General features: G+C 41.5%; 1 long non-coding RNA gene across 3 annotated transcripts; it reads right to left on the reverse strand.

The window, feature by feature from the left end:
• Positions 1-4,244: 4,244 nt before the first annotated feature.
• Positions 4,245-9,799, reverse strand: LOC120406825. 3 transcript variants are annotated; one of them, XR_005599613.1, is made up of 4 exons: positions 9,524-9,799; positions 7,622-7,781; positions 4,748-4,876; positions 4,245-4,515 (listed from the first exon to the last, which is right to left on the reverse strand). It is a non-coding gene; the product is annotated as an uncharacterized LOC120406825 (long non-coding RNA). The 3 variants fall into 3 exon arrangements; XR_005599615.1 differs by having other exon boundaries at positions 4,245-4,526; XR_005599614.1 differs by lacking the exon at positions 9,524-9,799 and adding an exon at positions 8,263-8,447.
• Between the last annotated feature and the right edge of the window lie 7,087 nt (positions 9,800-16,886).

Genomic DNA, 16,886 nt, shown 5'->3' on the forward strand with positions numbered 1-16,886 from the left:
AGCTAAAATATAGTTATTTTACTTTAGATTTTGCTTCCAACATTCCACAAAGAGGCAGTTAAAATGTTTATCTACTCTCAGTGCAAATTAAATGATAAAAGGGCAATAGTGCAGAACATTTTGCACTAGTCTATAGACACAGCAGTAATGAAAACATTGCTAAAGCAGTAAAGTTTTTCAACTACTGATGAGACTCAGGAGAGATTTGTTAACAGATGTTTCCCTGAGCAAATATATATTTTGCCTACTCTGATTATGATGATCTTGAGAATTAATTAATTGATTCAGCATTTCAATACTCACATAAAAAACAAAGTTCTTGAAACAGGTAAATTCTGAGTTTTCCTTTACAAACAACAGCTAACATAAAAAAATTATGGCCTTGACTCCTTTATGGTGAAGTTATATTACAGCATCCCTATGCTAATGACAAAATTAAAGTTGTCTTCAGTCAAACTGATGAAAGAAAGTCATTTTTTTCCTGTCACTTTGAAAGCTACCATCATTGCAGTGACCACTATAAGATGACCTGACCATGCATTTACTTCTCATTGAAAATGTCAACTGCTGTGCCTATGCTGATTTAGCATTATTTAACAAAGTACTGAGACAAGTTTCCTTTGACAGGCTAAGCATCAAACATCATTCCTGTTAGATAATTTACTCCTTCAGATTCTTGTTTCAATGTTAAAAGCATCACTGAGGTATTTTTTTTTAAAGGAGTAGGTAGCAGGTACTAAATTCATCCCTGGAGCAATGAGAGCTACAGCTATTTACACCAGAGCTATGTTGGCCCCAGGAGAGTAGAGAGAGAGTAGTTTAAGAAGATGGGAACTAAAACTTGAAATGGCATAGTTTCAAGATTGGATAGATTTTTTTTTAAACATAATACCCACAATTTTTTCTGTCAAATTAGTTCAGGATTCTTGAAATCTAGGACTGTGCCAATTGTAGGTAATGTTCATAACACACCTTTGATCCCAACACCACTAAAAGCATTCACAAATCATACAGTGTACATGTAGTACCAACGAAGTGCAGCCACTTCTCATATGGATGACTGTAGCCAGCATACTGCACAGACACTGAGGAGGGAAAGCTTTGGCCATTAATTTTGGAGAATCATGGGATCTTTAGAGTTAGATTATGTCTCTTTGTACAAGGCTAGAAAGGAGGAGGGAATGGAGGCTAGAAAAGAGTGGGGAAATGGAGGTGCACTGCCTGAAGCATATGTAAAGAAAGACTGTGCCTCTTCTGGGCACTGGGGGACTGGAGTGCACTTTGAAAATGAGCACTCTCCCAGCAATTCCCTGCTAGTGCTGTCTTGAGTGGAGAGCAGGAGACAGGACTTCGGACTCAGGCTTGCATTATCTATATTTGACCTCTTTTCAATTTCAAGTGCTCCAGCTGATACTAGCCAGCATACACATACCTTTGAGCACCTTGATGAGGGCAGCCAGATTATATCTGCTTAATTGTACTAGGTGAGCAGGGGCTTTCTTCCTGGTTTACTCATACAGGCAGTCACAATTTGTTCCTTAATGTTCAAGCACAAATAAGTTCTTTCATACTACCCCTTATGCAAGGGACTCCCTTCCAGAGCCAATCCATATTTAAAAAGAAAAAGCCACCACTTACCTTCTTTTCATTTAAATCACTCTGAACTACTAAAATAACTTACTGAGGCTCCAGTCCTGCAGGGACTGTGTTTTCCTCAATATTTTGAAAGAACTTCACTTGTTTAGAGTACCACCTACAACAATCTAAATAAATAGGAACAGCAAGAGCACCTATGTCCTTATCCCCACCTAACTTTAGTTTACTTTGATTATGAAATAATCATTCCTCTTTTCCACAGTTCAGTTCAAGCCAGCCCTTGCTTCCCAGTTCTGTCACAGATAGTACTGAGATACAAAGGAATCACTAAACTTCTAAGGGGGGGTGGGGGAAAATCAGTTCTGGGCTGATTTTTCTGTTACATCATCATTTCCAGCTTTTCTGTAATGTTAAAAAAAAAAGTTTGCTAACTAGAATTCAACATCATCTGAAAGGAACCCTTTAAAAATCAGAATTATCTGTATATTACTGGATACTGTGAAGGAAATCCAGTAAGACTTTAAGAAACACTAAAAGGAAATCATTATGAACGATAAGTAGCATAGAAATAATGATTCAATTATTCTGTTTAAGGTTTTTCATACTTATGGGGATATATGATAGAGTGGACTTTTGAGTATATGAGTATGCGGACTTTTCAGCTCTAATGAGCAGAGTCCAAATCCTCATGTGTTTAGCGGTCAGATTTAATGACATTTAGACCTCTACATGCTGTGTCATGAATGGCAATGTTTCCTTGAAGAAGCTCAATACTGAAATAACTAGGGGGTTGTGAGGCAGGTGAGAGGAGCAGTAGCAAAGTTGTGTGGACCAGAATCTTACAAAGAAATGACCCCATCCCAAGCCTGGCTCAAATCATTGCTAGGAATCCCTCCAAAGTAGGTTAAAAAAATTAGCAGCAATAGATAGCGTAGGAGAATCTGGTCCAAACTAGGATAAATCAGGAGCAACCTTGCTGAAGGTAATGGAGCAGCACCTGTCTGGAACTGGCATGAGATGGGAAACATACTTTGTTTTTTATTTTACTGTGTTGGCAATAGTAAGTTATCCCCTTTAGCGTGTATTCACAACATTAGACAAGTAGCAACTCTTAACTAGAAAACTCCAGTAACATTCTTTATAACTATTGTATTGATGCTCAGCATCAGAGAACCTGAACATTTGAGCTTATCCTGCAAGTTTAATACACACACACACACACAGTCACATTGCCTACTTCATACCCATAAATCACAATGTGCCAGCTTGTCTTGCAGTCCTTGCCTTCTCAATGGCTAAAAATTGCTAGCATCATTAACTCACTTTATATTATGCTATTTCTCTTTCTTCCCAGCCTGTCACCTTCTTGTTTTCTCCAGCTTTCTTCTGTTTGACAGCTGCACTTGCAGAAATCTCTGCATTTAGCTTGCTCAGACTCTGCTATAATTCCAACTTCCTCCTGAGAGCGCTGCTGTATCATGAGCCTGTTTTCTATATTCATGAGTAGATCCACTGTATATTTTCGAGCACCACAAAAACAGAAAATTGTGTGCTACAGATACATTCTTTACTGTTAAAATCAACACACTCTGGGGTGAGTTATCTTTGATTCACAAAGACATCTGGTTTCTGAGTGAAATGCCAACAGTGCACACTATAACTGGGATATACACATTCAGTGCCTACCTGATTTTTGCAGAGAACACATTTGATTTGTATTAAGCCCTTCACACTGTCAATCTTTACATAGGAGTCACACATTTCATGTATTTGTGACTTTTGAGGAGTCAGGAAGCTTTGTATTCTGTGATTTTTGAAACCATGGGCTTGATTTTCAGAGCTGCGAAGCAGACATACCTCAATTTGAAGTAAGTGGGACCCGCACACGCTCAGCGCCACTGAAAAATCCCTTTGCTCTTCATGGAATAGTCAACATTGTACAAAATGAAAAAAAAACCTGTTGAGTAGGCATTTAACAAGCACTTTTTAAAAAAAAATAAACTAATGTTGTGTCCATATTTTAAAAGGGTAAATGGGATGACCTGGGTAATTTTATTCCAGGTAGCTTGATATTGATCCTGAGCAAAATCATTGAACCAGTGATACAGGACTTATTCAGTTACTAAATTTAGCATAATTAATGCTAATAAACATTTTATAAAAATGGTCTTGTTTGTTTTTTTATGAAGTTACATATTTGGTTGTTAACTATGTTGACATAATATACTTAAACCACATGACATTTTGATTAAAGTCTTAGTGTATACTTTCTAATAATTTAATATGTACTATATTGTTTTTTTAAACCTGGTAGTGGAGTGATTTCAAATAGTAATTGTCAAAGGCAAATCATTATCAAATTGGGATGTTTCTAGTGGTTTTCCATAGGGATCTGTTCTTGGTCCACTGCTATTCAATGTCTTGAGCAACAAGCTGAAAAAAATATCAGATCATCACAGGTAAAGTTTTCAGATGATACAAAAATTGATAGAGTGCCAAACAGTGACAGAGACAGGTCAGTTATATAGCATGATCTGAATCACTTGGTAAGCTGCTCTCAGTGACACCATGCATTTTAATACAGCCAACTTCAAGGTTGTACATCTCAGAACAATTAATTTAGTTCATATTTACATACGTATCCAGAAAAGCAGTGATTTTGAAGAGTTGCTAGACATGTAGGACAATCAACTCAACATTAGTTGCCAGTGTAATGCTGTGGCTAAGATGGCTAATGTGACCTTTGGAGATATAAACATGAGAATATTGAGTAGAAGTACAGAAGTGAAACTACCTCCATATATGGCATTGGTGAGAACCTCACGGGAATATTGTGTCCAGTTCTGGTGTCCTTACTTCAAAGAGGATGTTCTGAACTCTTTCCAGTCTTTCAAGAGAGCCACACAAATGATCTGGGGTCTGAAAAAAACCTGATTAATGGTGAGATACTTAAGAAGCTCACTCTATTCAGCTTCTCAAAGGAAAGATTAAGATGTGACAAGATCATGATTTAAGAACAGTTGCAAGGGAGAAGATGACGGTAGAGAGCTCTTTAATTTAGCAAAGAGCTAAAAAGAGCCATTGCCTGGAAGTTGAAGAGAGACAAAAATCAAACTGAAACCAAGGATAATTAACCACTGGAACAACTTACCAAAGAAAGAAGTGATGTATTCACCATCACTTGAAGTCCTTAAATAAACTTTGATAGTCTTCCTAAAAAGATGTGCTTTAACTTAACTAGAAGTTATGCAGTTGATGGAGGCTCTCTTTCCCATCTGGGCTGAAAATACAAAACCAGATTACTGAAAATATTGTAGAGGAGCAATTTTGGCTCCATTTAGAGATCTCAGATTTTCTTAATCACTTTCAATCAGGCGTTCAATGTGGGTAAATCATGGAGACTACATTGTTTTGTTAGTTAATGATGGGGAGGACAACAGAGGTCAGTTGATCTAGCACCATCCATCATACTGTTGGCAACAAGGGGTTGTTGAGACTCCCGTAGACTTCATCTAGGGTGGATGAGCTCATCAGTGTTTCTGTTCTTTTCTTTTGTGCCACAGCACCTGACCCGATTAGCCAGCTACAAGACAAAGTGAGATTTCTTGGGCTGTGGGTTGATCCATTTTGAGGATAAGAGAAAGCCTTAAGACACTTTCATTTCAAGCTCATTAAACATTGTGAAATACTCAAATATTATGGTAATAGGGGGATGTCATGGGGTCTACTCACACAAACAGCACCTCCTACTGGCTGTCCTGGGGATTAGCTCTGCCAGCTTGAGCTCTCCCTCCAGTATAGTCTTCTCCAGTCTCGTCTTGCTCTACTTCCTTACTCACTCCTGGGTCTGCAGCTTCCTCTCTGTGGCTTAGCCCATCAGCCAGGTCACCAAAGTCCTCCCCTTTCAGGGAATTCAGTCTTTCCAGGCCTGCGCCTCTGACTGGTGCCTCCAAAACCCTTGCCACTTCCCACTGGCTGGTAGGGGAACCCAGACCTGCCCTCTATAGTGGGTTCTAACCCAGGGACCTTATAACAAGCAGCCGCAGTCCCTATACAGTCCTACCTCTTGCAGCTGTTTCCCTAGGCTTCCCTCCACTCTGTGTTTGCCAGCCTCCAAGTCTCCTCCACTGAAGGAGTGACTACAGCCTACTTTCCTGCAGTCTTTCCCAGCGGCAGCCCCTCTTTACTGCCAGCTACCTTGATTAATACAGGCCCTGTCTGTTGATACATGGGTGAGCCTATCTTTATTTAGCTGTCTCCAGCCTAGGTTTGCAGCCTAATTAGCTGATTGGGCCCACCTCGCTTAATTCAGCTCTTGCAGTGCTAGTGTAGGGTGTCCATCCCATCACAGGGATATAAAGGAATATAGGATTAAATGTAATCAATCTTTGAAAGTACAGATTTTTTATTTTCCCACTGCCATTAGGGACCTTGAAGTTGATCTGGCTCAAGCTAGATTCAGGTGATAGTGAGGTGACACAGATAGGATGAGAAAGTATCTAAAGCAGTAATTCTGCATCTGTGAATCATAGATTCTAGGGCTGGAAGGGACCTCATCGAGAGGTCATCGAGTCCAGTCGCCTGCCGTCATGGATCATCAGTGGACATATGTCCAAAATGTTTCCAATTGGTCTGTGGAACTGCTTTGTCACAGTAGTGAAACATCTGCAGTGATTTTTCCTGATAGTTGTAGCCTAGGTCAGATCACTTTTAGGGTTTCCAGAGATGTTTTTGAACAAAACTCCCTCTCAAAAGCAAGAAACCTTCTTACCCCATTATCCCTCTATACCCAAAACAAGCACTTTTCTTGTATCCTGTATGGCGGCTGCTGCTCTTTTCTCATTAATGTTGGTTATAAATTCAACAGTGTTCAAACATACTGGATATACAAATTAGAAAGGGTGGCAAACCCACAGGAAAACAGATCCAAATAGCAAAGTGACTCAGATAGCTGCAGGCAATGAGATTACATTTTCCCCAAACTGAATTGTGTTTTGTTAATATCTGTTCACATTCATAATCTATTGAGGACCCTTGGAATTACTTCTGTGTAACATCTGCCAATTTAATTAATGTGCTGCTTAATCCCTCTTCCAGATCATTAATGAAGATGTTAAATAAGACCAATTGTAACACTAGTCCCCATGGTATCTCAGACACCTCCCTCCCAACTCAATTTATCACAACCCTTTGTTTGTGGATTGCTTAGAAGATACAGCTGATGCAAAATGAGGCTGCCCACCTGCTTGGCTGTGTTAACCACAGGGAGCATATTACACCAATTATTTAAAAACTTCACTGCCTTTTTATTTGCTTCTGGCAGCAATTCTGAGTGTTGTTGACATTGATCTATAAAGTTGGCCTGGCCACCTGAGAGACTGCAACTGCTTCAACAGTTAAAAATTGGCACAGATACTCTTGCTAGCAATCCATAGAGCCAGATTCTCAGCTGGTGTAAATCAGCATCCTTCCACTCTCTTCCTTGGAGAGCCACAGATTTACACCAGCTGGCAATCTGGCCCATAGACCTGAACTTCTGAAAGATGAAGGTAGGTGGTTCGTAGTGGAGAGCAACAAATGTGGAACTTACGTTTCTCATTGGTCAAAACCAAAATATGTTAATTTCATGGGTGTAGTTTCAAACCTATCTATTCTCATGGCTTTCTGTTAGGAGGGAAGAAGGGCTGACTGTTTTTATATGGTTTATTCTGTGTGTCTGAGATCATTGCTGACATTGGTTAATAAAATAATAAAATAATGTAATAGCCATCACAAAAGTCTAAAGAACAATTACGTCCTCAGTAAGTATCAAGAACACCTTAGAAAAAAGTATAAATTATTTTCTTCTATTTTGAGGGCAAAGTCTATTTACCTTCAGTTGACTCATATTTAAGTTAGCTTGGATTGAGTCATCTATAGATATTGCAAGTGAAAGAGAGTAATTATCAGAAATTTAGTTCAGAGATCTACAGAGTCTCATAACTCAAGGTTTTTCAGATAATGGTCCATACAAAGGGCTTCTTACCTATTTGGCATCACTGCCTTCATTTCCCCATCATTGCTCTGTAACACTTCCAGTTCACGATTTCCCTGTGTCATAATCTTGTGCTTCTGTTTTCCTTGCTGTAGGATAGTTTGATATGGTCTTGGTTGCATTGGATTTCTGGTCAAAGCAAGGGTCCTCCCTTTTGGAAATCAAACAAAAACAAAACAGATTTTTATTTGGCACTCCCCAGACTCAGCACTCCTTAGCCTCTTTGTGTAGCAATTTCCCATACCACTTCTGTAGGGCCATGCATGGGGGCCTCCTACTACACCAGACTTCAACACTAAACTGGAGGCAGGAGTTTATGTTAAACCCAAGGCTACCCTATTTCCCTGTTTCTCAGTGCCACTTCCTACAATGCCTGTCCATATGTCAGACCTTTCCCCCTGACTTCCCAGTATAGAAATCTCTCCCTGTTACAGGGTTGCCACTTCCACTGTGCCCCCTCATGGCCAGGGGTGGACTCTGCAGCAGTCCTGCCTCAGTTTCCCCTCCTACATTTAACCCTTCAGACATTCCATTAACAAGAAGTCCATCCCTTCCAGTCCTTACAAGTCCAAAACAAGCACAAGACACAGAGTCTTTGCCCCATTCTCAAACTGGGCCCAGCCCCCTCTTACCAAGGGCTCTGTCTTCCCTTCTCCAATTCACATGCTTTTCTGCCCAGTCTCTGGGCTCCACTTTCAACCTTCCCAGGCTCCTCTTCCTCTCTCCCCTCAGCCCTTCCCTGGCTCCTCTGGGTTGCTCCCTGCTCCTTCTCAAGCCTGGAATGTTCTATGAGCCACTAGCTCCTCACTGCCTTCTGCTTCCCTCTCCAGCCAGCACTCTATTTCTGGACTTCCTTCCTCTTATGGCCAACTCTGCACTGGTAGACTGGTGCTGACTGGCCCAAGGTCTCTGGCCCTTAAAGGGGCAGGCCACCCTATTACATCCCCTAATATCCTTCTGAGGCGCAGCCTTAGGCCTCCTCTCTGGTCTTTTCTGGCTTCTTACAAAAGACCCTTCCTGGGCTCCTTCACTAGCTCCTTCTCAGAGGAAACCACCATTGGTCCTGTTCCAGTTTCTGGAAAGCCTCCAAACACAGTGCCAGTCCTTGTGCTAGCTCTCCTTCCTACTAACAGCAGCCTGCCTCTCAGTCACTTGCTCTCTCAGTCATACAATCCAAGAGTGGAGGGAGATGGGTCAGGGCTGGGCCTAGGACCATTAGAAAAACATGCTCAGCCTGTGACAATCCACAATATGTACTAGTACAAAATGTAAAGATTTTACAAAGCACACAAGGGGGAGGGGGGATGGGGCACAATACAAAGAGTCCAAAAGAGGCTTGTTAAAGGTACAAGCACAGCAAACTGTTCAAACTGTAAAAATACTCTCAAGGAAAACAAAATAAACAAAACAAAAACAAAAAACATACAAAACATGAATGCCTAACCTCAGTAATCATGTGATCCTATTGCTGTAACCCTCATCCCATCTCCAGGGCTGACAATCCCAAACACTAAAAAATCATGAGATTGGCCCCAAAACCATGAGATTTTTATTTATTTATTTATTTATTTTTAAAAAGTCATCACATGGTGTTTTGGCAGCTGACATTTGATTTTTAAACTCCCCCTCTACCCATCCCCAACAGATGTGACATTTAGTGCCACCCACTCTCCCAAATGTATGGAGTAAGGTGATTTTGGTCCCCAAATCTGCAGGAGCTCTCCCTCCCTGCCTGAACCAGCCAGATGGTAAGGAGCACCAAGCTTCTCCACAAACCCCCAATTCTAATTAATTATTTTTCCCCTCAGCCCTCCAATTAATTATTCATCCTCCAGTTCCCACATTTATTATGCACCCCCTCAGCCCCTATATCTGCACTGCCCCCAGCCTCACCTCTGGTCCCTGCTCCAGAGGGGGGCAGCAACTCCTGGGGTTCTTCACTCCCCTCTTCTCCTCTCCATGCTGGTTGTTGCCAGGACAGACAGGGAGGGGGAGGGGAGAAGCAAAGTTGCTTGTAGAGGGGAATGGAGAGGAACAAAGAGCAGAATGATGCACTGTTCACATGAGGGGAGTGCAGTGGAGGGAACAGAGCCACTCGGAGCTGCTAAATTCTTTCTGCTTCCTCCTAACCACCACAATGAGAATGGTGTGGGCTTCTCCCTTCCCCAACCCCAAACTTCTTTTGGCTCCTGAGGGGATGGGGAAAGCTCAGCCTACCTGCTGCAGCAGCCCTGATTGGCTGCTATGCCCCAGGTGGTGAACAGGTATGGCAGGCAGCCAATCAGAAGGATCTTTTCCCCCAGGCAGGGTTGAAACTTCTAGTGTCATTATGAGTCCGGCTCCAACCTTGGCCAAACTCAGCAACACTGTATCCTGTCCCTCATATCTGTCATCCTTGATTGCTGTGTCAAGTACAAAATTTGTAAGCTGTTAGGGACAGGGTTTGTCTTCCTATGGCTTCTTTGAGTGTCCATCACATTTCTGGGCACATGAAATAATGAGGGATCTGAAAAAAAGAAAACCAAAAATAAACTGATTAAAGGAAATTCTGTCATTGTTTCATCTACTGAATTCAAGTTCTGCTACCATGCTCTTATAAAACTTGCTTGTGGAGGTGAAAGTGAAGGTAATAAATAAATAACATTTACCTATGGAAGGCAGCCAGTTCTGTTTAATTTACAGACAGTGTATAAGGAGCTATGAATCATGTCAGAGATTTAAAGGGATTACTGACAGAAAAGAGTGCAATCTTTCTTCTGATACAACAGCTGCACTGAGAAATTTCCATAATAACAGTTGCTTTTAATTACATAAAGAACTGCAAAGCCCTTTTAGCTTCATATCAATAATGCAGCTTTGATTCTGAAGTTGCTAAAGAGATAATCCTGGGCCCTTTTGTCAAGGCCATCTTGTGAATAGCAATTATTTAAATCCTAGTGTCTTAAATCTCTTGAAATGGAAAAAAGTAGGTCCCCCTCCCATATGGAGAGCATAATTATAAATAATGGCTAGGAGGCATATTTCTTGTATAGGAGACCACAAAAAATACTACGGATGCCTAAATAAATACAGTAAAAATAATAATAAAAAAAACACTCCATAGGCACCAGGCAATTTTAACCTAAACCATCTATTCCAAATCCTCTGACAAGAAATATGTTTATGTCTAAAATTGGTGCAATTTGTTAATAAAAATGAGTGGTGGTTGTTTTAGGGGGGTCTTTTTGTTTGTTTGTTTGTTTGGGGTTTTTGTTTTTGTTTTTAGTAATTTGAGATCCAAAAAGTCAGTGAAAAACCTGCTTGTTTATCTTCCATTCTCCTAGCTCCTCTCTGTGATTGAACAGTGCCCTCTGACTGCCTATTACTTTATTCATTCCTCATTTTCTGGGCAGATCACTAGTTCATGAAGATAATTATGGACCCCTGCTATTCCATCTAAGCCTTGAATCTCGAGGCTAATTAAAATGGAGTGCTGCACACATGCAGGCAACTGATAAAGGCTTGTAGCAAGGACCAAGAAGCAGAGTATTCGTATAACAGAGATGCAAAAAGAAGGTGTATATGCTAACCCAGAAATTGCTATGGACCTTATGGGCAGTGGGTATAATAGGCCTGGGGAGATGCCTGGGCCATGGTGGCTCTGCCTCTTCTCCTCCTCGCTCCTCCCCTTCCCGAAGGTCCCCAGTGGCTGCTGCTGCCTGGCTGCTCCTATCCAGCTCTCCTTCACTCCAGCCCCCTCTCTAGAGGTTCCTGCTGCCCCTTGCTGCTTCCCTCCTCTCCCCGCCCTGCTCCACACCCTCCCCGCTTATCCCATACTGTGGCCATTTGCTGCATCCATCCTCTCTTTCCCCTCCCTCTCTGCTCAGCCCACTTGCTGCCACTTGCCCTGTCTCTCCTCTCCTTCTCCCCGCTCACTCAATCCCCCTGCCGCTGCTCACTGCTTGCATCCTGTAATGGCAGCTCCTGGTGCCTGCTATGGGGCTGGAGATGGCTATGATGGGCCTTGCCTAAAGTTGTTCAGGAAGTGCATTTCTGAGTGATGGGGCTCTGGGGCAGCAGGGTCCCTGGGCTGGCCAGTCAGAGAGATGCCCTGGTATTGCATTGGAGGGCATTGCAGGAGTCACAGCTCTGGTGGATCTGGAGTGAATCCTGTCAGCTTTCCCTCAACCCAGACTCACAGCAGGCTCAGCAGCTTCACCTCCTCCATTACTGGGTCCAAATGTTGGGCCTAAGCCAGGCTCCTGCCCCCCAGAGAGAGGCACCAGTCAATGGCCCTGGCTTGCAGAGCTGGGCAACAAGCCTCTGCCAGTGTCAAGCACCTCAGAAATACAGTCTCAGTGCCCAGCCATAGGCTGCCCAGTTGGAAAGCGAGACCCCCTGCTGTCACCAGAACAAGAGAAAAGGAGGGAGGGACACGCACAGTGAGTGGTGTGGGGTGGCAGGTAGGGAGGCAGGTGGAGGGGCAGGGGAGGGGCCAGAGCCTGGGGCACAGTGTGAGGGAAATGTGGGTGGGGCCGCAGGCAGAAAAGGCGGGACAGGGAGCTAGCATCCCCCAAGGGAAGCTTCACCCCCGACCCATGATGGACCCCCTTGTTTGTATTTTGCAATACAATCCCCAGTTGAACTGTAATAAAGCTCTGTTATTAAAGTTTGTTGGATCTTATAATATATTTGTGCTGTTACTTTCAATATATGCTTTTCCCCCATGGTTTTTCTGCTGAGTCTGAAAGCCCAACCAAGTAGAAACAGCAGATTCTTCATCCAAAGTTCTCCTCCTCCCCTTGCTGTGTATTTTCTCTAGAGGATGTTAAGCCTCTGACATAGAACATTCAAGATAAGTGAACCCAGCTCAGAACAGCACTATCATTCACCTGGAATGGTTTGAATACTATGCAAGTATACTGCATAGAGTGGTTGCTCCCTGTTTCTGCAGCTCTCCAGTTAGCAAAGACTCATTTTTCTATATACTGTCTCTTTCAGCATGCAGATAGCCTGGAGGAGCTGCTTGTTTCTTAAATGGCTTACTATTTTATCCTCTGAATTAAATTATATCTGTGATTTTAGGTGATGGGCTTTTTTTCCAAACACAGGGTATAACTCTTAGTTAATTTGGGTGGTGCTACTGGCTGCATCCCTAATTTGTTGACATACGGCACTGGATTGGGCCTCAGGATGCAGCAGAAAGTCAGGATGCTGCTCACAAAGTTATTCTGTATGGTTTGTCCATTTGTATCCTGTGGATCCTCAGTTTCAATAATTCTGCTGATTGCACCCCGAGGCAGTTGCTCATCATTGTCAGCTTTCCTTCTCCAAATGAATTTACATTGTGACCCTGAATTAGACTATGGTACTGTGAACAAGTGGAGGGATCTGTGCTAATGGGTCTGTGGTGAGTCAGATCCCCATCCCAGTCAGAAAGGAGTTAATGAGATCCTCTGGGCACAGTGAGCACCAACCCCCTGGCACCTGTGAGGTCTGTCAAGCCTGGAGGAGGCCAGGTCCTTAAAAGGGAGGTCCCTGCTCAATTGCACGTGATACACTAACTGAGCAGGACTGCAACTCAAAGCTTCCTGGCCTCTAGAAGATAAGCCTGTAGCTTAGAGAAATGGCTGGAAGGCCTTGCTCCTCTCAGAAAGGAGAAGAGCTTGTACTCCCCTCCCCCTGCCTTTAGCTCCTGAAATCCTGCTTTTTCGTGGGCCAGGTGTAAGGGGACGGATGCTGGAGGTCTGTGCCCTCTGAGACTGGAGCAGTGCCCATCCTCTCCCCAAAGGTGTGTTAGAGAGGTATAGCCTACTACAGGATCCAAGTATCTAAACGCAGGATTGGGAATTTATTTGGGAGTAGAACATGGGGCCTTTGTCACTAGTTTTTTTTATATATATATATTATGTGTTTTTGTTCTGAGTTTTGATTTATTTTATTTCTAAATCTAATTCAGCTCATGACCACCCATCTCTAATACTTCATTTATAATATTAGAACAAAAGAAACAGTCCTTTGGGGCCTAACACATTTACAAGAATAAATTTGGAAGCACACATGATCTTGCCTAATATGTCTATGCAATTTAAGAAGGTCTTTGAACATTTTCAGACATTTCTCAGGGAATTCATGTGTTGAGATATTCCCTTTTCTCCAGCTCTGCTTTCTAATCCTAGGAAAACTACCTTTAGAGTAACAAAGGTCATGATTCAAATTATAATGACCTGAGATGCTGGGATCCATCCAGTCAAACATTAAGAATTAGGAATATTTATATATCTCTTAAAGTTTTGTCCAGAAAGAGTATTTGTTATTCTTACCTGACAATTCTCCCAGATTAACTTGCATGCTGCACTTTCTAATCAGAAAATAAAACAGTTTAAGACTACTCTTTAATAAAAGTGTAAAATATGATTTTAAAAAGACAAAAGTTACCACAAAAGCAACTGAAACAACCAGAAAAGGCTGGGAGGGTAGGTCGGGAATACTTTATTTTGATCTCAGGATTACAAACCTGTGTTGAAAGAAAATTAATATCCAAATGCCTCCAGCAACAAGTGGTAGTGCTGTACAATGTTTATTTTTAGAATTTCCCAGGTAATATAGGAACACTTATTTTGTTTATACTAGAGAAATAGCATATTATGTAGTCTGGATAAAAGTGGGATTAACCAGGTCAACTGACCTATTCCAATAAAACTCCTGGAGGGCCCTGGTGCCAGACCATTTAGTTACTGAAAGAGCTATATTGAGAATTGCAACCCTGGTACACAGAGACTCTTCTAGTGTGGTTTAAATAGGGAAGTGTCAATATCCTGATTCAAATAAAACTAAGTTGACATAAGATTTGATCATATTAATGAAAGGTGGTTTATAAGGCCCTAACTTATACACAAGCAAGTTTTAAGTTTATTTCTGAATGAACAAGTCTTGTCAATTATCAGTTTAAAACAAGATGGATACAGATATTCTGGGTGTTTTCCTAATGAAATATAAAATGGTAAGGACACAATCAAGCCAGGTTTCATATTTAATATCTGAAAAGCACAGTCTCTTAGGGTTCACACATAACCAAAGTGTGCCAGACTTAATGAACCTCGATTCAAATATCCTAGTTCAGCAAGGGGACAAAAGGAGCTTTACAGAGCACAGAGGTCCTTTAGGAAATAAATATGATTCTCAGTGTTTGAAAGATAATTCACTGCTAATTTACTATGCCAGTTTTATATGCATAGTAAGGTTACCATACTGAGGACTAACTTGTGAAACAAGCATTGATAAGGATTGCCAGGGATGATTATTGATTTAGTAAAGAAAAGACAGAAGCTGAGGTAGAGACATGACTTATAGCTATAAATATGATTAACCCTTTACTTAATATAATAAATTAACATTCTATTACTGATATGTCAATATTTAGGGATTTGAACAATGTACTCACTACTGGTGAATAAGAAGATTTTTCCTTCCAAGTGCAGTATCTCTAGCCCTGCAAATTTTTCACAAAGTTTAAGACCACACCTTTAAAAAAAAGTTCCTGGTTCTCATAATTGACTCATCCATAGGGGCCTACCAAATTCACATCCAGGAAAAACACATCACGGACTGTGAAATCTGGTCTCCCCCCATGAAATCTGATCTTTTGTGTGCTTTTACCCTATAATATACCAATTTCATGGGTGAGACCAGAGTTTCTCAAATTGGGGGTCCTGACCCAAATGGGAGTTGTGGGCGGTGGGGATGGGTGTGGGGGAGAGTTGCAAGGTTACTTTAGGGGGGGGTCTTGGTATTACCACCCTTACTTTTGCACTGCTACCTTCAGAGTTGGGTGGCTGGAGAGCGGCGGTTGCTGAGTGAGGCCCCAGCACTGCAGGCAGCAGCACAGAAGTAAGACTGGCAATACCATACCATGCCATCCTTATTTCTGCGCTGCTGCTGGCAGCGACTCTGCCTTCCTGTCCAGCAGTCACCACTCTCCAGCTGCCCTGCTCTGAAGGGCATCACCAGCAACAGTGCAGAAGTAAGGGTACCAGTACCATAACCCCCCCTAAAATAACCATGTAACCCCCCCAAACTCCTTTTTGGATCAGGATGTCTACAATTACAACATCGTGAAATTTCAAATTTAAATAGCTGAAACCATGGAATTTATGATTTTTTAAATCCTATGACCATGAAATTGACCAAAATGGACCCTGAAATTGGTAGGGCCCTACTCATCCACATCTCTTCTTCTCCTTCATTTTTTCCTAAAATAGTATATAGCACCATAAAAGACAATACACACAATTTTTATAAATAAATCTTTTCAAAGTGTTTTAGTGGACAGATTGGATTTTGGTATTATTTAACATTTAAAGTTTGATATGTTGCAATCAAGCTTTTTTAAAAGATGGAAAAATATAGTTATTGAGAATTTTTTTTAAACTTTCATTTTTAAGCATCAAATAATTTGAATAAAATTTGCCTGGAGGATTCAAAAAGCTAAAAATTCTTCTGTACTCTAATAAATTTATTCAGAAAATAGTTCAGTTAAAAACATTTTTTCAGTGCACCTGTCAGGGGTATGAAGACAGAGTCTACCATAAAACTGCAGCTGCAATATGAACTATGGAGCCATTAATGAGTGGTTCCATAATCAGGGTAATTTTTAGTCACCTGGTGGGTTCAGCTACAAATATCCTCGTTGTTGATATTATCCTGGTACTTAATATGAAGCAGCTGATGAAGATGACAAGAATTGAAAAGGTCAATCCAGTGCTTTTTAGCCTTCTTCAGTGTCCACATTTCACTGCCATACAATAGAGCTATTATAACTGTAATCTAGCTTTGTAGTAAGCTTGATGTCCTGATGCCTTCCCCAGAGCCTGCTGAAGAGCCCAGAGCATGGTGTTGCTAAACCAGTGTCCACATCTTTTGAATATTGTGCTAGGCACTGTGCAAATGAGGTGTCCTATCAGCTATAGCAGGACCAAAAGTAGGTTTTGTTAAAACTCTTTGGGTGAACTCCTGGCTTCATTGAATTCAATAACAAAACTCCTGTAGACTTCAATGGAGCCAGGATTTCACCCTAGATATTTAGTAATAATCTAAACCCCTTACATATACTGCTTTACTTCTTTAGAACACTGTACAAACATAAACTAATTAATACTCTTTAAGGAAGGTAAATAAATGGGAAAAGATTTTACCTAAAGAGCAATAAGTGACTTGATCAAGGCCACACAGGGAATCACTGTCAGCAGAGATTAGTTCTGTACTGCATCTCAAGTGT

Source organism: Mauremys reevesii, linkage group 5 (assembly GCF_016161935.1).
Source record: "Mauremys reevesii isolate NIE-2019 linkage group 5, ASM1616193v1, whole genome shotgun sequence".
NCBI lineage: Eukaryota > Metazoa > Chordata > Testudines > Geoemydidae > Mauremys > Mauremys reevesii.